We start from the raw sequence: 27,386 nt of genomic DNA, 5'->3' as shown, positions 1-27,386 counted from the left end.
AGCACATGATGTGCAACTTAACAGGCAAAAATGATATCCAGTCACTTCTATTCCTGACTCAATCAGGCTGTTCTTTTAACGGACAATTAGAATATAGTCTCTTGTGTATTCTTCTTCAATTATATAGGAAAAAGATTACCTCTAAAAGGATTTTTATATCTTTATATAATTTATATATTAAAATATATATTTATTTAATACAATTAATAAATTAAACTTATTTAAAATGCAAATACAATTAATAAATACAATTTATTGTACAAATAAATACAAAATATAACACAATTAATAATACAGTTCAATTAAATATATATATATATATATATATATATATATATATATAAAGACGTGTAAATCTATGCATCCATACATATATATGTATATATCTATATGCAATATACAGCATAATAGGATATAATGTGTCTATGTGTGTGTGATTATATAAATGCCACTAGAAAACAAGCATAATTCACTAAAAAGGAGAATGTAAAGTGAGTGCAGCCTGGGGTATCTGGGTGGCTCATTTGGTTAAGTGTCCGACTTGATTTCAACTCAGGTCATGATGTCACAGTTTTGTGGGTTTGAGCCCACGTGTGGGGCCGTATATGCTGACCTCATGGAGCCTACTTGGGATTTTCCCTCTCTCCCTCTCTCTCTGCCCCTCCCCTGCCCATGTTCTCTCTCTCTCAAAATAAATAACTAAACTTCAAAAATAAATAAAACGAGTAGAGGCTTCTGGTTCATTCTTATAATATAGTCAGTCAATCAATCTGTCTCTTCATGACTGAGCTCCTGCTATGTAGCAGGCTTATAGGACTGCTAATGAAGCATTTTATTAGGAGGAGGTTGAAACCTTTATTTCGTTAGGAAACAGTTCTTATTTTTAAAAAGGGGAGGAGAAAAGGAAAAAGAAAAGAGAGAAAGAATAAAACAGTGGAGCTGTATCCAAGTTTGCCTGGTAACACTGTGGTAGCCAGGGCCTTTTGTGCTCTATTTTGAAGCATAGAGAAGAATGCAAAAAGAAAAGAGAATTCAGGTATCCTATTATCCCTATTACCTAGCCTAATAAACTATCAGGAGAATTTTTCTTTCCAGTTTTTCAGAGCCTTACCTAACAACGGAGCTCAGCTCCATTATTTAAGGTTCAAATTCTGTGACAAAGTAGTTGCTCTTTTTTTCTCTACTAAGTAGATTAGATCCAAGAAGCAGCTAGGAAAAGCATTACTGTACAAATTAACCAGGAATAAATACAAATTTTCAGTCTTGCTTAGAGAAAATAATAGCCCCCAAGGACCACACTGTCTTCATCATGTCAATAATGTATGTAAGTGAGGCTACATAGACGCTTGGGCAAGCTCAAGGAGAGCTCTGTCAAGGCAGGAGGGGGAGAGAGGCAGCAAATGATTGAGGTGGCCGCCTGGGAGTCCACGTTTGGTGAGGTGTGACATGATGGCAGGTAGGCACTCAGTGCTCACCAATGAGCCATGCAGCCCCTAATGAATGTGAGTCTGCACCCAGTCACATTCAGAGGTTCTCAAACGATTCTCCCTTCGCACAGAGCATTTTCCCTCGGTAGTTTAAAGAATAGCCTGATATGTCAGAAACCAGTCTCCTTAGTGAAAACTCAAACAGATTTTTAATGCTCCCTGAAAAAGTGATTTCCACATGTTTTACAGATTAGATGCATGTAGCAAGTATTTATTCGGCATCTGACACATTCTTCACGTAAAGGGACCCTGTGAGTTTTTGGCTCTTTAAGAGAACAAGCCATCTGTGAAATTCGTAAAGGATCTGGATTAATGCTGTCCACTAGATATATAATGGGAGGCATACATGTGAGCCGCATATAGAATTTAAAATTTACTGATAGCCACATTGAACACATTAGAAAAAGATAAAAGTAACAAATATATTTTGCTTAACCCAGTATATCTAAAATATTATATTTCAGTATGCAATCAGTAAAAGGATCATTGAGTTCTTTTACATTTTTTCATATTACATTTTTTAAATGGTTATTTATTTACTTTGAGAGAGAGACAGAGTGCACACATGTGAGGGGGGAGGGGCAGAGAGAGAGTGGGAGAGAAAATCCCAAGCACACTCAGTGCTATCGGGGCAGAGCCCACACGGGGCTGGATCCCGTGAACCGTGAGATCATGACCTGAGCCAAAATCAAGAGTCACATGTTTAACCAACTGAGCCACCCAGGTGCACTTCCTATTACATTTTTGAACTCTAGTATGCATATTTTCCACTTTCAGCACATTTCAATTCAGAATGTACATGTTTCAAGCCATCACTAGCCATATGTGCCCTGGGGCCGCAGTACTTACCAACACGCCTCACGATTCCAGGTTCAGAGAAACATTGTGTGGATATATACAAATCAGTTTTGTTAAAATTTCACATGGCCCTTGGACCTCAAATTAAGATTTCCTGTTTGAATAACTACTGTTCTTTTTGAAAGATATTTCTGTCAGAAATTGAAGAAATGTCTTTAAGAAGGCATGGTAAAATTCTTCCCAAGTATACACAGCCATAAAAAACTGAAGGCAGACAGTATTAAGGATTCCTGCTATTAGACTGTTACCCTTTGCTTCCTACTTTGTGTTCCCTCATTGAATTAAGACTGTAGAAAATCCTTGATTGGAGTTCACTCACAGCTTCTGTATTGCCACAACTATCTACCCAAACATTGCTGTTTTCTAAACCATTAATTGTGGATGTTTTGTTGTCCACTTTTTTCTAATTCCACACCAATCCTTCCCTCCTCTCCTGTGTTGTTCTTTCTGTGTCTGCCTGATTCCTGTGTTACAGCAGGTGCAGCTAGTTGATGCTTTGCTTCATTTCCATTATTCAAATACAAAACAATAACCATTTACAAGAGTAGTTCTCATATATTTCTTAATTCATCTTCTACCATTATTTGAAGACATGCCAGAAAATATTTATTTTGCCAGACATCCAAGCTCTTCTCAGAATGTCTTTGCCAGGCTAAAATCAATAGCAATCAAAGGAATAGCTAATTACACGTGTTCGTGAGCTACCAGTTAGAAAGGTAGATTCTATAAAGTTAAGTGGTCGCATACCATGGAGCCATGGACTTGAGCACCAAGTTGTAAAAAATGGCTAACAAAAATCTGTATTGAGTGCAAAGGATGCTCAGATTACATAAATTAAGGCAAAATCTTCCATCAAAAGAAGAATTACAACTCTTTTCTATTATTAATAAATTTGAGTATGCCTGGGTGGCTCAAGTTAACTGTCCCACTTTGGCTCGGGCCACGATCTCACTGTTCATGAGTTTGAACCCCTCATCGCGCTCTATTCTGACAGCTCGGAGCCTGGAGCCTGCTTCGGATTCTGTGTCTCCTTCTCTCTCTGCCCCTCTCCTGCTCACACTTTATGTGTCTCTCTCAAAATAAATAAACATTAAAAATTTTTAAAAATAATAATAGATTTAGCAGTTTTTCACATCACTAAAAGCTTCATGATATGAACTCTATTTGAATAAATATTTAGAAATCCTCAATATTAAAAAAGTAAAAATTGAAAAAGTTGAAAACCTTTTCTATTCATAAGTAGATTAATCTTTCCTTTTTTTTTTTTTTTTTGCACATTTGGCACTGTTTCCAGTGTATGATCCTTACAAATCACCCCAATTCATAGCAGTGCTCTTTTTAAAATTTATATTTCTATTTTTGAAATTTCTCGATTGAGTCCAAGGGAGAGCTTTAACTGAATCTTTCAATACTTGCAAATCACTTTTGCTGCAATTAACATTTGCAGCAGTACAATGGAATAACTAGATGGAATCTGGGAGAAAAATAAAATAAAAAAGAATCCAAGAGTAGGTGGGAAAGTACTGAAGCCAGGGGAGAAAAACTTGTCTGAGTGAGAACGCAAACCCAAATTAATAGAGCCTGGGTAACAGGATAGAGAGGCAATGGCATAGTGTACATGACAGATCTTTTCTAATCACATGAAAACAAACCCCTCAGAGTCCATAGAGAAACAGTGTGCCATTAATTCTGCTCTGCTCTCTTGCACACTAACAGTTCCTGTCCTAATTAAATGTGCTCCTGGAACATATGTTTTATTGTCTAAGCTGTGCCATTAGATTTGATATACTTGTGAGTCTTGTCATCTGGGATGGGAAATCCCTCTTGGAGGCTTTATCTGTATCAATGTCTTCCCTGAGCAGAGGTGTTTGAGTGTCATATCATATTGGCAACAAACAGCAGGTGTAAATATAAGAACCAAAAACATCGAAACCATTCCTTTGAACTTTATATGCTTGTAGATTTCATGGAAAAGGAATTAGATGTGTAGGGAAAAAATAGCTTAAGTCCACCTCTCCTTACATTGATACAGCATTGTTATTTTCCTCTGGGAAAGTTTTATAGTTTTTAAAAGGGGAAAATTTTTATTAATGATAACGAAGCAGATATTATCAGCTAATTACTACCTTCATTATTTATTTAAATTGGTTTGTCAGAGAAACTGGCTCCCTCTAAATTCTTTTTTCTGTGTAGAGTAAGGTATTGCTTGAGTAAGTCATTGGCAAGAAAGCAGAATGAAGGAAAGAGAGAAGAGTTTTAATTCGTTATGCTGTTGTAATCAAAGTTACTTAACTGGGCACCAGAACTTCCTTAAGGCTGATTGAACTGCATGGAGATTTGAATTGGTTCTACCACTCTAAAATAGAATGTCTCCGTAGGGTAAAATACCAAAATATTGGTGAAACACTTGTTTTAGTTACTGAAATCTCTGGGTTCTACCATATAGAAATCTCTGGCTTTTAAGGAAACTAAATGGGAAATGTAGTAACTACAGAAAGAGTCGTAATTCTAGTTCAAGCCTAAAGCTTCAGAAACTTCCAGTCCTAATTTTCAAAGACCCTCAGTTGGAACAGGGCCCTCTATTTCACAGGATTACTTCTACTTCAGTATCTTGGTTTGGTTTGCCTTTTCATTTCTAAAAGTTAAAGCAGGATGAATGCATCTGGTGCTGTGTCTCTAATATCTCTGCTATGCTTCGCACATTACCAAAGGCTAACAGAGTAATCTCGATCCGAAAATGTTTTCAAGCTTTAAGTAGAAATCAAGCCTGTTGAAAATACAAAGTATCTGAAGAGTTTTCATAAATATCCTCATCAAAATTAGACATGAAACCCTTCACTATTTTAGTGCTATTCCCTGTCTTTAGATTCTTAACCATCACAGATTAATATGGACAACAAGATCTTATACCTCTAGGGGAGAAGTGTCCAAGGACATAGTGTTTGAAGGTTATTTCTAGAAGTAGGGTTTAAGAGAAAAAGAAATATACACTGAAAGAAGAGGTTAAATATATACCATTAGCTGAGAAAGTCTGACTATAGATTTTTAAAGACAACATTTTTAATATTGTTTAAACAACTCCAAGCAGATGGCCGACTGTAGATTAAAGGTGACATACTGAATGGGCTGCAGCAGTGATGGAATTTGAAAATCTTTGATCTTAAATTTTTTTGGCAGGAGGATAATCTTTGAAACACAATACTAGGACAGTAAAAGCAATGTTTTCAGGCTATTGCCTTCTCTTTCCAAGCACATATACAAATTTTATGAGAACTCTGATGACAACTAAGGTTTCAGTTCTCTGAAGTACTCTTGTTTATATCATTCACTGCTTTTGTCATGAAATCAACACAGGTATACTGTACCAAATTACAAAATATAGATAAGAAAAAAAAAGGAAAAGATAATATGATTTTGGGGTTTTTGTTTTGATTTGTTTCATTTTACTATTTTTTCAGTTAATGTTTCTTTGTTGGTTACTCTGCTCTTTGAGTATTTTTACTCCATGAATATGGTATCTTTCCTAGTTTTTTACTCTATGCCTATTATTATCTCTTCCTGTTTGTGTTGCTGTTCTTTCTTGCTAAAACGAATAGGTTTGGTCTTTCAGGTCTATAAATTCATTTCCTACATGTTCTATTTGCTGCACATTATTTGTATTATTTTTTTTAAATTTCTCTAACCATGCTTTCATATTAGAGCATACATTTCCAATCTCAGTCTTTCCCCAGTTCATAAACTGAAAGTCCTCTCAAATCCCCCTGAGAATAACAATTTTCTGGTGGTTCTCCCAGCAACTGTCTCGCATCACAATGTATTTGGTCTTGTCCCTCAGATACTTTCTCTTCTTTAGAACTGGCACATCTCTTTTCTATCACTTGTGCTATTCTTTTGTCTTTGATCATTTTGCCATATGAGTCAATGGACTATCATACAGTTTAGGAGCTAAGGGGAATTCTATCATGTTTATAACTCTCTATTCCAATCTTATAGTCACATAAAAAGAGAAGGGAAAAACTTAGCTCTTCTGAAGTTTTATTTTTCTAGAACAGAAATCCTGTTGCTTCTATCAGCAGAGTCAAGTAGGGCACCTGTGGAGGTGCCTGTGGCAGACAGCCTTCTCTCTGGACCAGTTTCTCTTTCATGTAACTCATAGCCGGCTCTATGTTCCCTTTCTACTCAGTATGACTATTGTCATCAGGAAATGGTGTTGTTTTCATTCCCATGTAGTAGTAATCTTCATTTCCTGAGTAAGTGTGGTGAACACTTTGATGTGCTCCTGAGTGTCTCTTCAATGAAGGACCTATAGACTACTTGGGAATCTTGTCCACAATCAGCCTTCAGGTATCCACTTCTTTAGGAATTGTCTTAATTACAGGAAACCACTTTGTCCAAGGCCCCAACCCTCCCCAGGAAGAGTCACAAGTGGTGACTGATTGATGTGGGGTCATAAAGCCCTGGCAATCTTGGCTCATCTCAGGACCGCTCAGGACCATTCTAACTCCAGGGCTTCCAAGGGGTCAGCCAAACTTTGTAACTGAACCTTTATCACAATGCAGCTTCTCCCTGTTCTCTGTTGTCATCCTCTTCCCTTCCACAAGTGTTCTCTCCAAAGCATTTTCTAATAAACAATAAATATTTCCTCAGTATTAAGCTCTGTCCCTGACTCTGCTTCTAAGAGAATCCACCCTGTGACAGTAAGTTATATGGATAGTGGATGTATTTTGGTTATGTATAAATTCATTAACTTAGTGAATTTAAAAAAGGCACATGCAATGTCTAGATCTAGCCCCAAGTGCCCCTTTTAATTCCACCCCTTGCCCTTAAGCTAGCAGTTGGCATTGAAAATCCTTTAGTGGTTTCGCCCCCTTTTTTTTTTCCTCCTTGGTCTCTTTGCATTTTGTAAACAATGAATTGATTGGCCCGTTCCTCAATCCAGCCTCTCCTTATTTATGTCTTGCAGAAATTCTGAAAAGATTCTGGCATGTGAACAGAGCAGTTGTCCTAGATTCTCACACATTTATTGTTCGCTTTTTCTGTTTCTATACATCATTGATTATTTTCACTGATGTTTTGAAGGGAAGGGAAATCTATAAGCATGAGCTCAGATCACCATTTCAAGGCAAATGTCCTTAGCATATTCTTGATATCAAAATTAACATTTCTTTTACCACCACAAGGAAGGAAAGTGAAATAGAGCACTGAAATTCATTAAAACAAAAGTGAACACATATCACACATGATATTTGAAAGTCAAATTAAGATATTATCTTTAAAATCACTTTGATTATAAAGTACTTTTCGTTCAAATAAGAGAACAGCCAAAATTTTTCCCATCGAGGTTATAGCTGGAATTAGAAGCACAGATTTAAAAATCATCCAACCTGGATTTTAATCCTGGATGTTTATTGTTGGTAGCATTGGTGCTGGTATTAATCTTGTTTGAGTGTGGGTACAGAAAACTCACATACAAGGAAAATTTACTTAGTTGATGTGATGTAATTCCATGAACTGAAAATTTCGATCCATACTATGATTTTTTCACAAAAAAAAGTAGGACCTTGTAAAATTTTGTTAACGCTACTATCACTCAGTTTTCTTATTTGTAAGTGCAAATAAAAATAAAAGTAATATATTACTATGTGCCATGAAAATCAGATTAGAAGATACATATAAAACTCTCTTGAAAACATTTTAGCATAAACATGAAAGACATTATCACCATGATTCTCTTCTTCAATCCATTTTTATCAGTAGCATTTCCTGAAGTTTGTATTTTAGCAGGTTCTCACCATCGGGTTCAAGGATCAAGGAAGGTCTTGTTACTATACCAAAACTGATTTGCCTGACTTATTTATCTAGACGAACATCTAGAATATGATTGTAACCTTTGACTTTAAGAATTCATTGTTAATCCACCTGGGATAATAAATTAAAAGTAAATATCACCTATATACTCATTAATAAAGCTACCAACTTTTGTTTAATTAGTGCTTTGAGAGAGACAGAATATGTGAGAGTGTGTGTGTGTGTGTGTGTGTGTGTGTGTGTGTGTGTGTGTGTAGATGGTGGCAAGCAGCAACAAAAGGGAGAATGGCTCATGATGTTTTCGATCTAGTCTAGCCCTTGGAGTAAACATCCCAGGAAACCGTGGAAACAAGGACAAGAACTCAGTCACAGGGTACAATAGAGGATTTCCAGCCTGTTAAAAAATCTTCTCAAAAGTTTGTGGTGAACAAATTGCAAAACAATTGGATATTGTAAATGTCCTCAAACATTTTCAAAGGTATTAATTTTAAATGTTGAAATCATTGAGGAAGACTTCTAGAAATCATTTTCTAGAACTGTCAAGCCAGTGACCAAACTATAAAACCTACAATCTTTAGTGTCAGGTACAGTTATTTCTTGTGCTCTGTGTATAATTCAGTGTTTTGCTAACTGCATATTTTTCAGTTTGTTTCAGCTTTGGCTCTAGCACAGAGAGTAAAAATGAATTCTAGAGATGAATGTAACAAGCAAAGAACAGAATTATGATTAAGATAAGAGGCTTTGGAGTTGAAGCCCTGGGCTTGTATCCTCTCCCTGTTAGCTCTTTGCAATGTAATTTCCCCTAAGTTTCCTCTACTGTTGATTGGAGATGCTTATATCCTTAGGGCTGTTGTGTCATAATATAAACCATTAGATAAGCATATAATAATCAAAAAAAATTTTAATAATAACAACATTAGGAGCCACTAACAAATGCCAAGTAAGTTTGGCAAACTACTTTAGAAAATAAAATTTTATTTACTCATTGTGCTATTTTAATTTTTTCATTGAGTTGCTATAGTTCTCATATTATGTACACACACACACACACACACACACACACACACACACACATATGGCTTTCAAAAGTAGTGCATTGAAAATAATCAGAATATTCACCACAGTAAGACTTCCTCATAATAAATTGTTTATTGAGAATTTTCAAAAACTATCAATAACTTTCTCCTTCATGGCAGGTTTATAAGATTTTTGTAAAATGAACTGATGCAGAGAAATCAGAATGTGTTGTTGTAATAAGTAAATATACTATTTATTTTCTAGTTCAAGTTCTCCTGTAACCCCTTTTATTGTTTATATGTGGTTCTGTCCCTAACTATATGAATGTCAATTCCATACACTGCAAGGGTTTTGTAATCCCAGAAGATCCTAAGTAACTCTAGAAAGGATTTGTTCTCAGTATGGTGGAGAACTCCTCACAGATGACTGTGTACCCTGACTGGTGAGGATGAAGTGAGCATGCATGTGCCATTGCACATAATGAATGTCCCTCAGAGAAGCAACAGCATACTCTATGTCTCTGAAAAGGGGCATCTGTAGAGAAAGCTCTGGAGTCCTTTACAAGTATTAAGACAGTGGCCAGTGGGGGTGCCTGGGTGACTCAGTCGGTTGAGCATCCAACTCTTAACCTAGGCTCAGGTCATGACCTCACATTTCGTTACATCAAGCCCTGCATCTGGCTCTGCACAGTGTGGAGCCTGCTTGGGATTCTCTCTCTCTCTCTCTCTCTCTCTCTCTCTCTCTCTCTCTCTCTCAATCTCTCTCTCTCTCTCTCTCCCTCCCTCCCTCCCTCTCTGTCTCTCCCTCTTTCTCAGTCCCTTCCAAGCTCACTTTCTCTTTCAAAATAAATAAATAAACTTAAAAAAAAAGACTGCAGCAGCAATATAAGCCCCACATGTTGGCCAATGTCTGCCAGGATTCTGTAAGAGTTGGGGGACTGCTTATCCAGAGTCTTCAAAATTTGGATTGAAAGTTATTACCAGACCATTTTTATTCATTATTGTCGTTGTTGTTTCAGCTATAATTTTCAGTCAGAATAATTTCAGGATTTCTATTAGTAGTTCCTTTCAAATAAATATTACTGGTGCCTCTGAAAGTTCCAAATGCCCTTGAAGGGTATCATTTCTTGTCTGTAGAACTGAACTTGTCATTTACTGTCTTGTCTTCAAATGGACATATACCCCCTTTACATTGTAACCTGAGCATAAACGTAGCAAAGAACGTATGTCCATTTAATTCAATTTGTGACTGATTACTTACACGATTAAAAAGAAATTCTCAACAGTTTTCTTCACCGGAGACTCCTGGATGGCCCAGTCGGTTAAGCATCCAACTTCAGCGCAGGTCATGATCTCACAGCTTATGAGTTCAAGCCCCGTGTCGGGCTCTGTGCTGACAGCTCAGAGCCTGGAGCCTGCTTCAGATTCTGTGTCTCTCTCTCGCTCTGCCCCAACTCTGTTTGTGCTCTGTCTCTGTCTCTCTCTCAAGAATAAATAAATATTGGGGTGCCTGGGTGGCTCAGTCGGTTGAGCGTCTGACTTTGGCTCAGGTCATGGTCTCGTGGTCTGTGAGTTCGAGCCCCTTGTTGGGCTCTGTGCTGATGGCTCAGAGCCTGGAGCCTGTTTGGATTCTGTGTCTCCCTCTCTCTCTGCCCCCCCCCCCATGCTCTGTCTCTCTCTCTCTCCTTGTCAAAAATAAATAAACATTAAAAAAAGAATAAACATTAAAAAATTAAAAGAAAAAAAGAGTTTTCTTCACCTAAAAGGCCTAGAGCATTTGACATGCTATCAAGACTCTGCTACAGTAAGATTTCAGTAGATTTTTTTCCTCTAAGAATAATATTTTCAAGTCTACAAAGACAATTGATAGAGATATAAGAACTAAAACTGTAAAAAGAAAAAACATTAAAAATGAAAGGAAAAAAATCACTATACTTGTGAACTATAAGAAACTTGATATCCTTAGTCATATGAAACTTGAAGCATCAAGTCCAATTTTGGTGTCCCTTAGTAGGAGGAAAAAGTCCATAAGTAATGTAAACATATTTAACACATTTTTACATAAGAGTGTCTCCTGAACCTTGAATTTCTTGTGTTAAACATAAAGCTAATGAAAATTATTTCCTAATGAAAAAAAATATGTGTGAAAATATTGGGCAGAGTCATCAAACTGAAAACAATCACCTCAAGCTGGGCAATGTGTCCCAGTCTATAAGCCACTTGCTTAACATATCTTTATCATGAACAAGTCGTGGTATTATAAGATCTTAATTTCACATAAATTTAATTTGGTCAGTTTTGAAGTGCCAGCACCTTAATTTAAAACAAAAATTCATTGGGTCGCCTGGGTAGCTCAGTGAGTTAAACGTACCACTTCAGCTCAGGTCATGATCTCATGGTTCATGAGTTCGAACCCTGCATCACGCTTGGTGCTGACAGTTCAGGGCCTGGAGCCTGCTTCAGATTCTGTGTCTCCTTCTCTTTCTGCCCTTCCCCTGTTTATGCTCTGTCTCTCAAAAATAAATAAACATTAAAAAAATTTTAAACAAAAATATGTTAATTCCCATCTTTATTATCTCTTATTCCTGCTTATAAATCTTTACTCAAAAGCTATATGTATATTTATGAATATGTATATACATATATAAGTTAATAGAGATATACTTTATATTTACAGTGAATATGATTGTTTTTCTAGTGCTTCTAAATCTTTGCTGTTTTCAGTGTTTGTTACCAAGACAGAATACACCGACATTGATTTTAGACTTGGCAAATATAACTCATTCTTTAAATCTCTTCTTACTGTTTCACACAATGAGTGGCTTATAATTCCTCAAATATGCGTATGGAAACAAATGAAACAAAGTTCAGGTACTTGCTTTTATCCCAAATGACTATGATAACCCATGCCTCAGGAGTCAGGGTGACATTTAATGGCAAGTGGTAATATAGTGAGGTGGCAGTTAACATTGCACTATTTTTTTTCATGGCACTAACGGGACCAGGTTGCATGCACATCCATGCAGAGATATAGTTTATGTCATTGATATCTAATTATAAATTAGTATGCCTTCACTATATGGCAGAACTAAAGTCTGTGACATTAAGAACAAGAAATCCTTGGGTCATTAGCCTATTAGTTGATGAAATCTGAATGACATCTTCCCCAATTATCCCTTAGTAAAAGTTAACTCACCTTGATATGGAACTGACCCTTAAAGTAGCTCGTTTATGTTTTCTTAATTCAACTGGACAAAATTTAGTCTTGTATTGCTTTGGCAAGTATAAGCTGAGATCTGAGGATATTTCTGGTAGATTTAACCATAGGCAGCAAAGACATTAAATATTTTTCCAGGAAAAAAGAAGGAAAGAAAATAGAGTAAACTGAGAAAAATATGATGAAGAAAGAGATGCTTAAGCTGTGTCATATCACAGTAAGTGTTCTTGATATTTCTCTCAGTTACTGCTGAGCTGGCCAGCCTCTCTCTTAGATATTTGCAAAGCTGCCAACACTAGCTTAGCTCCATTTCTAAACAAATAAAAGCCAACAAAGACATAATTTATACTCGAAATGTTTATTATGGCCATTGGCTATGCTCAATAACTTGAAGTAGGTTCTCTGTGAAGTTGCTAGATTTGCTCCAGGCAAATAAATGCCAGGTAATAGTGGCTTAATATCTATACTTATATGCATTTTATCTCCCCCTTCCTCCACTTTCTTCCCCTCTTTCTTCACCTCCTCCTTCTTCTTTTCCTTTCTCTTCCCTGTGTCTTTCTTTTTCTTAAAATTCTGCTTCAGTGTCTTTAAGGGATGTTTCCTCTTAAGTAATTATAAGTTGGGTATATCCACAGAAAATTTATTGAAGGGGATAAGGGATTAGATCCTACCTTTGAGAAATTATTCTAAATTTCTCCCTGGTGTCCATACCATCGACATTCTCTCTGTTACATACAGCCCCACTTAGGCTAATCTTTGACAAAATGAACTAATAGATTTGTATTTGGCCTTTCTCCACTTTTCTATACAATATATTATGAACCACAGCTTTGGTTCCATTAAGATTCCAAACCAGGTAGTTGTATTACTGAGCAAAAGATAAGCTAACCCTGTCAGTTCAGTTTTATATGTTTAACATACCAGATTATCATGGCCAGTTAGTCAATGATGGAAACACTGGTACCAATAGAGTTGGAATTTCAGAAGAGCTGATGTTTCTTTCCAGCTTTGACACTAACAAGGGAAGTGATCCTGTTTAGTTCAAACTCTCTGAATCTCAATTTCTTTGTTAGTAAAATGAGAATAACACTAATAACTACCTCATAGCTTGCTGTGATGATCAAATACTTATAAAACATTTGCTTGCAGCTTTGTTTAGCATACATTCACCAACAGGCTTCCCTCCTTTGTGTGATACATAGGGAAATAAAATAACAAAAGAAAAATTAAACATAAATAATTATATTTTATACTGGACACTCAAAATAATATTTTCATTATTTTTACTGTAGGAATCTCTTCAACACTTTCCATATTTTATATATAATGATCAAAAAGAAAACAAAGCTCTCAGTCTGTCACAGTCTTAAATAATCTGAATAATGACATGGTAGACTAATAACTTTTTACCAGCCTTGAGGAAAGTATATTGACCTTTGAAAAACCTGAACACTTGAATAATGCCCACTTGTTAATAAAGTTGGATTTACACCAAGTGAATAATACATTCAATTATACTCATGTTTTTGTGAAATTCAATAAGTCTTTCCCTCTAACTAATTTTCCTAGTAATAAATCCATTACAGAGCACACATTAAAAATAACTCTGACAAATAACTCATGTTCTTGGCCCTAAGCCTCCATTTAGACCTCTGTGTTCCTTTCCATAGTCTTTGGATAGTAAACATGGATCAACTCTAGTATATCACAAACTGAAAGCTGCATTAAGCAATATTTTCAGGAACAGAATTTAACTTACTAAAGTACTAAAGACAAAAAAAAAAGAAATTTGCTTTTATGTGTAGTTTTAGGCCTCTCCCCCCTCGTTCTTATGCATATACATACACACTACTGAGTATGAAGAACCAAAGGTCCCTCTTTCTTACCTTTTCTAGAAGTCCAGTTATTTATGATACTCCTAAAGTTATACCTTTCATGGTAGAGAGTCAGATGAAGGAATAATGTGGTGCACATACATGGAGAAGTCAGAATGTTTTAAGGAGAATTTAATTGTGAATACACCATGTGGGTTTGAAACATAGGGTGCGTGGAACATCTCCTCATCTTGTTTCCCTAACACAAATGGAAGCCTTCTGTATCAAAGCACTGGAGCTTTGTTGCTCACTTTCCTCATCTTCATTTGTTAACTAAAGGCAAGTATCTTAATTAAACTAGAAAATACTGTGCATTTTTTCACATATACAGTATGTGGCACTTAAAACCACTGATGAGGATAGATGAGGCATAGTATAGAGATTCTGGTAACTGCCTTTTCTGAAGGCAAAGTGATTAGTAGATTCAAAGAACTTACAGTGAGATTATAAAGCAAGACATACCCTAATAATTAAGAGCCTTCAAAATGTGCTGTGAGAAAGTTTTGGAGGAAGACTATGTGATAGGTGTATCTCTGTGACTACTCATGCAATTGCAATTTTGAATTCCAACCTGAACATTTCAGGAAGTTTAAAATTATCCATGACCACTCTGGGTTGCTACTAGTTGCTTTCCTTTTTTTTCTTTTTCCCATTCTTATTCATTCTTGATTCATTCTTATAAATCCATACTAAATAACATTTGTTAACCATCACCAGAGGTTTTAATAAATCTATTTATTTATTTATTTATTTATTTATTTATTTATTATTTATTTATTTATATTTCAAGTTTTTATTTACATTCTGATTAGTTAACATATGTGGTAAAATTGGTTTCAGGTGTAGAATTTAGTGATTCATCACCTACATATAACATCTAGTACTCATCACAAGTGCCTACTAGTTGCTTTGCTTAAGCAATGCCTTACCTCACAGGAGAAACCACTGCATTCGGTTAATAGTAGAGAATGACAATTCTGTACAAGGCCTGTGGGCACACCTTGTAGGCAATCACTTACTTGCTATGAACAAGGCTCTGTGACTGCCAACTAGCTTTATACAGAGATTCCCTGGAAGCTTTGTGTAACTAGGATCCAGCTTATCTGTGGAGGACACTTCATCTTTCCCTTTACTTAAGTTCATGTTTGGGAAGACTTGATTACCACAGACGAGTAACTTTAGCACTTTCTTGAGGCTTGTTGCTGAAGCCAGAAATCCAAGTCAGGCCAAGCACATTTTGGATCAGTCAGCTTCTATCAAACATAGCACAAGTGTGAGAGAACCAGCTGGAAAAACAAAGAAAATTCACGTTAAGTAAAGCAACAAAGGGCTTGGGTCCACTCATTCAGAGGGGCCTTTTGTGTTCGTGCTCCACATAATTCTAAATGTGCACCATCCCAGGTTTAATTAAGTGGTTTCTTCTTCCTCCTCATTGAAGATGCCCACCTCTGCATTACAAACATTTGTTGGTACAGAGGGAAGGGGAACATTACCCTGCACTCACACTTACCCACAAGAGTGCTTGGTATCAGCATTCAGTGAAAGTTTTATTTGCTCATTATGTGAGACCACTGGAGAATCAAGAGATCAGTTAGTCCCACGCTATGTGGAAGTTTTTCATTTTTTTTTCACTACTCTTTTTTTTTCACTACTCTTTTTTTTCACTATTTGCTTTATCCCCTAGGTTATATCAATGTTTTCAGGCCATGGCCATGGAGCTGGATACCTGAAAACATGCACTGAGGATGAGAAGCACAAGAACACAAAGGAGTTTCAGAGACATAAACATGTTTTCTTTGATTGGGAGCACCTGTTTGCAAGGACAAAGTAGAAAATCAAACATGTGAATAAAAATATGAAAGACATAAATTTTAGTACAATTTTCAAGTATGAAAATGTCAGCACAATTTTCCTTTCTCATAATGCACAGCAGAATATTACTTTTGACTTTAAGAGAGAGGCATAGGGTTGGATAGGTTTTATGTGGTGTTACTGGATTGGGACTTTTTGGGGTGATTAATCTGCTAAGGTACTATTGCTGATTGTGTCTGAGTCTGTCACAGACACATAGGGGCCAAGTACATCAGTGGGAAAAGATTTAGTCTTAAATTTGAAGACAAACTGCTTAACATGTTTTTGTAACTTGCAGAATTTCATATTTTAGTCTATTTTCTGGTTGTTTTATATCTCTAAACCCAGATGTCAAATTTCTAGTGCAGGAAACTTCCAAACCTTACTAATTGGATAAAAATGACATCTATTACATGCATGAACTTTTTTATTTTCTGTTTCACTTCCCCCATAACCTATTTGTATTAGGCCAAAACTTGGTAGCTTGAAAAACACATTTTATATTGTCTCACATAGTTTCTGAAGCTTCGAAATCTGGGGGCCTCTTAATTGTGTGGTTCTGGGTCAGGTCTTTGCTGAGACTATAGTTACTCTCCATCAGGGCTACTGTCATCTGTGAGGACTTAACTGGGTTAGAGGATTGGCTCAAGATTGCTCATGTGCTTTTTATTTCAAGAGACTTCAGTTCTTGCCACATGGGCTTTCCTGTAAGGTTGCCTTTAGCATTACTTCACCAGAACAAGTGATAACAGAGGGAGAAAGGGAAAGAGAATGATCAGTGGAAGCTGCTTTCACTTACAACCTAATCTCGAACATGATATGTCATCATTTTTATAATATACTATTGGTCCTGTAGACCAATTCTGGTATAATATGCAAGGGAAGTACACACAAGGTGAATATCAAAAGCCACAGATCATTGTTGGCCATCTTGGGGATTAGCTACAATAAAATTTATTAGTTTATTGATTCATGGGATTTATGCAATTAAATTTAAGTGAGTAACTTTGATTAGTTGAAACATTGAACATTTGTTAAATGCGTATGATGAGCCATAAGGAATTTACAAGACAGTTACATAACAGGAAGTTTTAAGAAGCAGATGAGAAAAGCTAGATCTGGGCTGGGCTCAGAATTCTTTCAGAGCATGATGCTGGGGTGGTCAAGGAAGACTGACATATGAGTAAAGGATATTTAAGCTGAGGAGGAGAGGATCAAAATAACAATGTTGAGGAGATAAGAAACAATGGCATATCATGTCAGCGTCTCAACATATGTAGAGGATAATAAAATATTAAGGGTGCAAAAGGGAGAAAGATAGACTTGTACATATAGGAAATATAAAAACCTTCATATATCCATAGCAGAATCAAAAATAAATTCTGGGACCTCTTACTAACCCTTGGCATTGCATGTTATAGTTCTCAAGTACTGTCTTAAAAATAGAAAAAAAAAATCGTGGGTAAATATCCTTGAACTCAGAGGAATGCAGCCCTCTCCTGCGGGGGGCGGGAAGATGGGGGGAGGGGGAGACAATGATGCAAACAGCTTGCAACGATTATATACCTTCATATTCTTTTATCATCCTAATAACCTTTATCAACTTTGTTCTTCCATTTTTAGGTGTTACTAAGTCAACCCCCAGAGGATCCCATTAATAGCTCCAAACCTTTCCAGGAATGACCTGACAAGACCCCTATGTCATTTCACATTTCTCTCTACATCCCACATTTTACTTGTAGGATGCAAGAAATCCATATAAAGCGAGTTGAGAGAATTGATTTTCCATGAAGGGAATCTATCTTTCTTACTTAAATAGCCTCTCTTGTAATGGAATCACCATTTTCTTACCTTTGGGATACTGGATGCAAAATCTTTTCCTTTCAGTGCACAAGGAGAAATATACCACACTAGAGGCAAAGAGAAGACACAATAAATGATACAGAAACTTAGAACTTCCCAAATTCCCCTCCACCATCCAAACCATTTCTATGGTTCTCTCCATTGTATATCCTATGGCCTCAAAAGGAAATTCCTGTATTTATTCCTCACTAACTTGTTATTGCTAATGATGCTTAAATATAATCTTTTGTCTATTCTATTCTGAATTAATCTCTAGGAAAATTATTTATTAATACATGTTTTTTTAAGGTTATGTAATTTTGTTTTTGTTTTTTGTGTTTTTTTTAACTATAATTTATTGACATATTGGTTTCCATACAACACCCAGTGCTCATCCCAACAGGTGCCCTCCTCAATGTCCACCACCCACTTTCCCATCTCCCACACCCTCATCAACCCTCAGTTTGTTCACAGTATCTAAGAGCCTCTTATGATTTGCCTCCCTCCCCCTCTGTAACTTTTTTTTCCCCTTCCCCTCCCCCATGGTCTTCTGTTAAGTTTCTCAAGATCCACATATGAGTGAAAACATATGTTCCACCCACGTTTCTGCAAATGGCCAGATTTCATTCTTTCTCATTGCCAAGTAGTATTCCATTATATATATAAACTACATCTTCTTTATCCATTCATCAGTTGATTGACATTTAGGCTCTTTCCATAATTTGGCTATTGTTGAAAGTGAAGTAAACAACAAAAAGCCAATTTAGCTTTACAATATGGATGTATGGAGTGTTTTGGAGAAAAGCAATTCAACGGCGGTAAACAACTGAGGACTTCACAAGTATAATTTACTTGTATCTATTGCGACTATAGCTTACTTATTTTAGTTCCCTATTGCAGATGATTAGTTTTATTTTCACCCAGTATATACACATACATATATGTATATAATCCAGAACATATGTAGGTGTGTGTATATACACACATATACATACCTATACATACAGTTTTATACACACACACACACACACACACACAAAAACATGTGTGTGTGTGTACAATCTTTTAATTATTTAAGTCACTGAAGTTACTAACTTCAAGTAAAATTTCCATTGGGCACAATGATTTTTCAAATTCTGTAAACTAGAAATAATGATGTCTTATGTTTTTCAGTGTTGATATTTAAAATATCCATATCTTTATAACTTTCTCAATTAGACATATACCCATATGTACACACACACAGATTAAAGACATGTAAGAATGCATATACTTCCATTTTACTGGCATGTAGACAATAAATACCATTAAATATTTTTTAAAAAGAACATTTAGAGAACCATCCTAAATAGGATGAATTCATTAGTGCAAGATAGTCCTAGTTTGCTTCTGCTGTCTCAATTGTATCCATAATCTCAAACTTAACGATAAAGGAGGTTTGACTTCAGTAGGGCTTTTAGGATGGAAGAGAATAGAAGACTTAAAGCAAAGCCTGGTCTACCAAATTTGTGCTGGTTTTTACACGCTCCTATGAAAAAGGAGAAGAGCTGTTTTCTGGTGGGGACTGCGTTCACATTCTCCTCTATCTCTGATGAAAGCCGTTCTAGAATATCTTATTCATCTGCATACCAGATGTCATATAAAATTACAGAAAAAATCTTTAGAGAATCTTTAAATGTCATCTTAGGACCAAGAACAACTGTTTCACATATGATATCCAAAATATGACTTCCTATTGTGAGGGCAGAAACTTATAATAAAACAGTCAGAACTATAGCAGATTTCATATATGTACAGTGAAAATTTTTTAAGGAAATTCTACTAAGGTCTATCCATGATGGATTTGGCAGCCATTTTGGATCCTGTTCAATCAGATTCCTGTTTCAATTTGAACAGTCACTTGTGGATTTTAAAGAGCTTTGATTAGGAAAATGAGGAGAGGACCAACTGACACACTTGCTGTTTGTTTAAAACATCCCGCTCACCCAGGCCCAAAATGCTGTAACGGTTCTGCTTGCTAATTCCTGTTCCCTGAAGACATATCTGCAAGACATGCCTGACAATAGAAATGTTTCTGAAAAGTCAGCACAGGTTATGCGTTGACATGAGGAAGATGGATGTCATGAACCACATCACAGCAAGAAACAAACACACAAAAAACAGTATAGTCAGCAGAATATCTTCCTGCCATGTTCCATTATCTGGAAATCATGCCACACAAATCTGTACTGATGGCTAAAAGGGCACAAAACTGAATAAAAAATATTAACATTCCCTTCAGGGAACTGGAAACACAAGGAGTGACTCCACTGTTGCCAAGTTTATCAAAGGTTGACAAGGAATAACAGATAGCATGGACCATCTGGTGAGGTCTGTGACTTAGATGGGAAAGACATCTCCATCTTAACCTTGTTGAAAGCTTTCTTCAAGCACAAAATTTTTCTCATTGCCACTTAATTTTTCATTTAATCTTCTAAATTAGTGTTATTCTTCTTTTTTATTATTGTTTAATTTTTATTTTTGAGAGAGAGAGAGAGAGAGAGAGAGAGAGAGACCATAAGTGGGGTAGGGTCAGAGAAAGAAAGAGACACACAATCCGAAGCAGGCTCTAGGCTCTGAGCTGTCAGCACAGAGCCCAATGCAGGGCTAGAACCCACAGACCTTGAGATCATGACCTGAGCTGAAGTCAGATGTTTAACTGACTGAGCTTCCCAGGTGCCCCTAAACTAATGCTGTTTTATACTAAAATTTATGACTAATTTGTCTTAAAGTCAGAGGACTTAAAATATTACTTGTTCTGTCTTTAATGTCATAGCATGCAGATAATTATGTCCTTCTGATTTTGCTTTGAGATTCTCCTGAAGGCCTTTAACTTGGTTCCTGCTCTTGTTGCTCTGAACAAGCCCCAGGTCCCTTCCACATTCCATCACTCTTTGCCCCTGTCTTCTTCCTTGTCCTCATGTTTGGGTTCTCTTTATATTTGGCCTCAGTTCCTCCAGATATAGGACTATGATTCAAACTTATCCACTTCTCTTGTGATTAAAGTTCTGTGCCTGGGCTCTCCCTCCTGTGGCTTCATCTTCCTTGATGTCAGGCTTCCCTGAGATTACATCTCGAGAACTGAGTGCATCACTACTTTACCTGCCAGTAGGGAATGGTTTTCATCAGTTTCGTTAGAAGGCAAAGGAATAAAATGAGATAAAATTAGGAATTTCTAAAATAGAAAAAAAACACTTTTTCTCATCCAAATTTCACTCCAAAATGGTTTTTTTTCCTTCATGTATCTCTGTATTGAATATGATCTTTAAAGTCAAAGATTTCATATTGGATTCATGAACTTATGCCATTATGCACATTTTTCTGCCCCCATCTGTTTCTTCATATCTCTATTCTTTGCAAAGGTCCAGTCCCACACAAAATGCATAGACACTAATGAACCTGGGAGAAATATTGCAGCAGTAACACTTATGTTTCTACATGGTTCAATCAGGGTTTCCTTCTCTTTTTTATTTACTTAAAGCTGTAAGCCAGAAAATAAGGGGGAAAAAAACCACACACACACACACACACACACACACACACACACACACACACATTATTTAATTAAATGGAGTTCAACAGGTAAGTTAATATACTTTAGTGTGGGAATATGAAAAATATGCCAAAACAGCCAGTAAACAGACTGAATTGATGAATTACATTTCCCCCACCATCTTTCACTTCCTCTCTCTGTGTCTTTCTTTCTCCACATGGGACTGAAGTTGCAAATAGGGGGAAAGTTTGTGGTTGTTTGTTTATGTTGTTTTTCTCCTCAGTTGATCCATTTGCTTCCATGACTGACTGGTTCCCAACATGCAAATCAATTTGGATATTCACTGTTAGAAAAAAGAACGTATTTTTAATGTATTTGAATGGATTCTAATCCATTTTGTTTGTTGCTTTTAACACGTTGAGCCATGCCAGTGATTTTTATTACAGAGTCTCAATGTTTTCTGATTCATAGAGTGGATACATATAAAATTTGACATGCCCTAAATAAATAAAAGCCTTTAGGAAACCTGAGGAACTTCTGAATCACTTGGAGTGGTAAAATCACACAAATAATATTTTCAAAATTAATTATTTCTCACTCATCACAGATTGCTGGATTTTCTGAGTTTTGCCTCTTCTTGAGCTTATCGTCCCCTATTACTTGACAGAACTTTTTACTTGGATGATTTTCTAGCATTTATTCAGTTAAGTCGGTGAGCAGACTCTCATGGGGAAAAGTACATTTATGGATGGTGGATGGCAGAGTTTTAGAATAGAATATTAACATCCAGTTGCCCAATGTCAGACTTTGTGAGCTATGCATATGCAAATTGCAAGAATGATGTATGCCTGTCCAAAAGAGAGAGAGAGAGAGAGAGAAACCTGCATCATGAAAGCTTTCTGGGAAGTAAGATACTTAAAAAGGAAACTGCAGACAAAAATGTACTATTAGCACTTATTACACTTATTTTTATACTAAAAAAATATTTTCAACGTACTTGACCTTGCACTAAGGTTCCTAATTTGGCCCATGTATATGACCAGATGTGAACAGCTTTTTCTTGAACTCAATTATTTCACTTAGGGGATGTTTATGCAGGTGATTTTTGTGAAATAGAGATCCTTAAGATCTCTAATTTTAACATGAAACTTGTTAAAACAAATGCATTTTATATTTAATTGTCTATAAAACAATATATACTATATGGATATACATTTATGCATTAACGTGTCTATACCTTCTGAAGCAAAAATAATCAGTGTTAACATATTAAGTTATTACTGATAATTAATTTGCATATTTTCTCAAAAGTGCATGATAATCATCAGTCTTCTGTATTATTCCAAATATTGATGGTAATTAGATTTATGGTTTTCTTGTCTCTGAGGACTCTATAATGTAGTGGAACCTCATCACAGGTAGCCTTAATCATTGCTACCCTCTCATCACCCTTGCAAAAAAACAGTAACCTTAAACATCATCTCAGTTATAGCAAATGGTAGAAAAGTAATTGGTTAATATTCACCCAGGGAAACTGGACTAAAATAAACTTTCAAATTATAGAAGAAATCTTTATAATCTTTAGGAATCCTGGTTGTATAATAACATTTCTGGCATTTTTCTGTGGAAATTTATTTGTACCAGAACCTTCTGTCATTTTCTGAACTACTTTATTATTATTTTTTTTATTTCTGTGGCATAAAAATGTTCTTTATTTAAAAATAATTCTTGTCCACCTTGTAATTCAAACTTTGCAGAATTTTCCAAAGCAGCATCTTGGTTTTAAGGTTTTAGATACATGTTTTTTTTTCAATGTGAAGCATAAAAATAAATATATATTTTCTTAACACTTTGCTTTTGCTTTAAATTGAAGAAGCACAATACCACTTAACCTCTGTCTGGGAGAGGTAATTTATTGCGCTGTGTTCTTGTTTAAGTGCAGTTTGGTTTCATTTAAAAAGATGTTCATATTGATATTAAGATGAGGAGCTGATAATACAATCAATACACATAGTTTGGTCTTTAAAATGTAGATATTTCTCTCATATAAAACAAAATATAGCATGATTCATCTGTTGGAAGCAAGAAATTAAATGGTGAGGTCCTAATTTGTCTTTTCACATTCTTTTTTCTCTTCTTTCCAAAAAGAACTAATTCTTTCACCTAGACATGGAAGTTTGACACTAAAACTCTGTTTCTTGTCCTGTTGATCTCTCTTGTCATTATCTTCCAAACAGCACACCTACACATACATAACCCCAACACACACACACACACACACACACACACACACACACACACATACACACACAATCCCCTGTGTTTCTTTTCCGAGATTTGTTTCAAAATCATTCTGAACACTTGAGTTTCTGCACTGAAGAGCTGTAGACTGCTGTTAGAAAGCCAAATTAAATTATATGTTCTCAGATTGTCAAAGAACAAGAAGGGTTGATAGAAAAAATGTTTTCCGCCATTGACACAAATACCATGCCTCAGTGAAGTGAAGGCAATGTTTGGTGCTATCAGAGATGCCAAAGATATTGTTTGTGCAGATTTCGTTTTCCTACCAAGATAAATATTGTGCTTTATACAAATACATACATTTTTTTCCAGCACTGTCAAGGCATTTCTCAAATTACTTGAGTCTAAGAAAGCGAGCTTTTGAAAAAAGAGAGATGCTTCAGTCTGGTTTTGAAAATGAAGCATCACAAGCATGAAATTACATTATTGACCTAGAAAATTAGTGAAGTATTTGAAAACCTTATGTATCTCAAGTTTCTGAATCTTTTAAAAATGACCCATTTTAATATTCCATTTTAGGTTATTGAACTAATATTGGGGAAGAGCTCTGCTTTAAGTAGTTCTCAAAACTTTCTTTCTGAAATATTTCTTCACTCATTAATAAAGCACATCTTTTGAAATTATCACTATCACCCTTCACCTCAATTTCTGCTCAAATCCTAGACTAAATTTAACTGAATTTAGTGTGTCTCCTGTTAGCCTACACTCCACATGGTAATTTCTTAATTCTCATACGAAGTCATTTTAGAAACTTGTAGGATCATGTGGATGATATATTTGCTGCTGGTGGAATATCCCTATGCGTCACCCCCCTCCTGCCCCCCACCCAGCACACACACATATTCCAGCCCTCTCGTAACTACCCACGGCCAATGGAATATGAACACAAATGATGCAAAACCAATTTGGACTAAAGCCATTTTTCAACCTTCTAGCATGTATCTCCCTTCCTTTTTCCAAATGACTATAGAGGCCAGTGTAGAGATGGTATATTCTTTTTTTTTTTTTTTGAGATGGTATATTCTTAAGATAGAAATATCTTGCATTACTGAGTCACCATTTGGAAGCTGTTTGGGAGATATGCTCAGGCAATAGCAAAGTTTCCATGAGTAAAATGTAGACATTTATTTGTTAAAGCATTAAATTTTGGGAAGTTATGCATAAATGTAGATTATCTTTACTAATATAAGTGAATCCTAGTAGATCCTAGACCAGCTATCCCAGAATATCCTCAGACTTGAGTTCCAGTCTTGATCTGAGGAGTAGGAAAAAAAAACCCACAGAAGAGAGGATTAAGTTACCCAGAACAGTGACATTTAAAATTCTAGAGATCTAAGCCAAGAAAAGTTGTTGGTTAATATTTATCCAGGGAAACTGGAATAAAATAAGCTCTCAAATTAAAGAAGAAATCTTTGTAACCTTTATGAATCCCTGGTTGTACAATAACATTTCAGGTGTTTTTCTGTGGAAATTTATTTGCAAGAGAAGCTTCTATCATTTTGAAACTCTCCCACAAAGCATTGGTTGCCCCTTTTTAAAAATTTATTGTCCCTTGAGTGTATTGTTAGGAAGTAGGCTCCAAGAGGCAGGAACTGTCTCTTCATTGGTCTGACTATATCATTCGCCACAGTATCTGGAGTAGAGTAGGCGAAGTAAACATGGCTTACATAAGTGGCTACTTGATAGCTATGCCTATGAGTAAAGTCCCTAGGACAATGGTTGGACTGCATATTTATCTTAGTTGCTTTTAAATCAAAATATCTTAAAAGAGGATTCGATCCTCCAATATCAGGTGAATAGATAAAAATTAAAATAACACTAATATTTCCTTGCTGGATTAAACACTTACCAGGGACCAAGCACTGTGCCAAGTGTACATTACATAAAATAATCAAATGCTCAACTTGTTCAGGAAATCTTTTGTGTGTGTGTCATCCCAGCATATTATTAATGGTTCTCTTTCTAAAAAAAAAAAAAAAAAAAGGAGCTCTCCTCAAAGTTCTGATCAGAACAAAACTTACATGATCCATGTAGTCTTTGGGGATTTGTCTTCAAGGAATCTCTATGGCATTATTATCCACACTTGAGAGGTGGGAAAATGGATGCTTAAAAATTTGAGTGACTTGTCACTAGCTCCCACATGTTTAATAAATAACAAGTCAAGGGGCACCTGGGTGGTTCAATTGGTTAAGTGTCCAACTTTGGCTCAGGTCACGATCTCACGGTTTGTGAGTTCAAGCCCCATATCAGGATCTGTGCTGACAGCTGAGAGCCTGGAGCCTGACTTGGATTCAGTGGGTGTCTCTCTCTATACTCCTCCCCTGCTCATACTCTGTGTGTGTGTCTCTCTCAAAAATAAACAGTAAAAAAAAATTATTTACATAAATAAGTCAAGTAGGATGGCTTCATAATGCATGTTCTTAACCACTAAGCCTTACCACAACCACTGCTGTCTAGGAACATGGCCATTGCCTTCAGGGATGAACATTCACTTTACCTGATTCAATTTTACTAGATTCCAGAATTATACTTTATTGAAAGCTAAAGTGTCTCAGAAATAAATATGTGTAATGATGTCCAGCATTGCTGCATGCTGTATCCATCACTGATAGATTTTGAGCATTAATAATGAACAAGTAGGATTAAAAGAAATTATGTGTCTCTGCCAACCCATAAACCACAGCAAAATAATAAAAATGGAGTTAGTCAGTGACTTACCGGCCATACTCATGTTCCTAATGACTAAATAATTTTCCTTCATGAGGAAAGTAGATACTCCTCTGGGTTTGAGATTGTCATTTTTTTCCAGATATTACATCAATATTAGCATTCAATGTTCCTAAACCAGCCTATAATTTAATAATATTTGGAAATAAGACTATCACTTTAATTTTAAGACTATCAGTTTTTTTTTAAACAAAGTGACATGAAATGGCATTTGCTCCCAGTGGCAGTATTGCCACAAAATTTACCAATTTCTGGCAGTGATAGCATTTGATCAAAGTTCTGGTCTTACATAAATGAGGTTACTGCGATAAGGAGGAACATTTTCTGAGGACAACGCAATTATTTTTTGTTATAATATGAATTTCTAAATACAATGAACATGGGAAAAGTAAATTTGTTGTGAAATAAATGCTATGTTTTGACAACAATAAATTTTCTGAGTACAATGCTGAAGTTTTGCAGATGGAGCATAAGTTCTATGGTGCTGCAATCACATCTTTTTAAAGAGCACACAGACACGTGGAGCTAATGAACTCTTGAATTCTTAGTGCAGAAATAAGTTCCAGCACCTAGAACAGGCCTAAGCTTTAGCATGTTTGAATAAAATAAACCACTTATTAGATTTTTAAAAATATGTACAAAAACATGAATTTGTGTGTGTGTGTGTGTGTCTGTGTGTGTGCATGCTATGTGTGTGCATACTCTGTGAATTCCCGGTAGGATTAAAACTTTTTAAAATTGGATCAGCTGATTGTATTTTTGCCCCAACTTAACTGTGTAATGACATTTTAATTTACAACGTTATTTATTTATTTGGACATTGCTAATATAAAGAAGAAGTTACTTCTCATCTGTTTGTCATCCCCATATGGA

The 27,386-nt window shown here is 35.9% G+C and overlaps 1 protein-coding gene and 1 pseudogene across 1 annotated transcript in view; one reads left to right on the top strand and one right to left on the bottom strand.

Moving 5' to 3' along the window:
- The window catches only part of LOC122214801, a 107,088-nt pseudogene extending 80,571 nt beyond the window's left edge, over positions 1-26,517 (bottom strand).
- The window catches only part of LRRTM4 (leucine rich repeat transmembrane neuronal 4), a 705,057-nt gene that overhangs the window by 347,329 nt on the left and 330,342 nt on the right, over positions 1-27,386 (top strand). The window lies entirely within an intron of this gene.

This window comes from Panthera leo, chromosome A3 (assembly GCF_018350215.1).
Source record: "Panthera leo isolate Ple1 chromosome A3, P.leo_Ple1_pat1.1, whole genome shotgun sequence".
Taxonomy (NCBI): Eukaryota; Metazoa; Chordata; class Mammalia; order Carnivora; family Felidae; genus Panthera; species Panthera leo.
The sequence above is the reverse complement of the archived record's forward strand: the minus strand, read 5'-3'. Positions and strand labels throughout refer to the sequence as shown.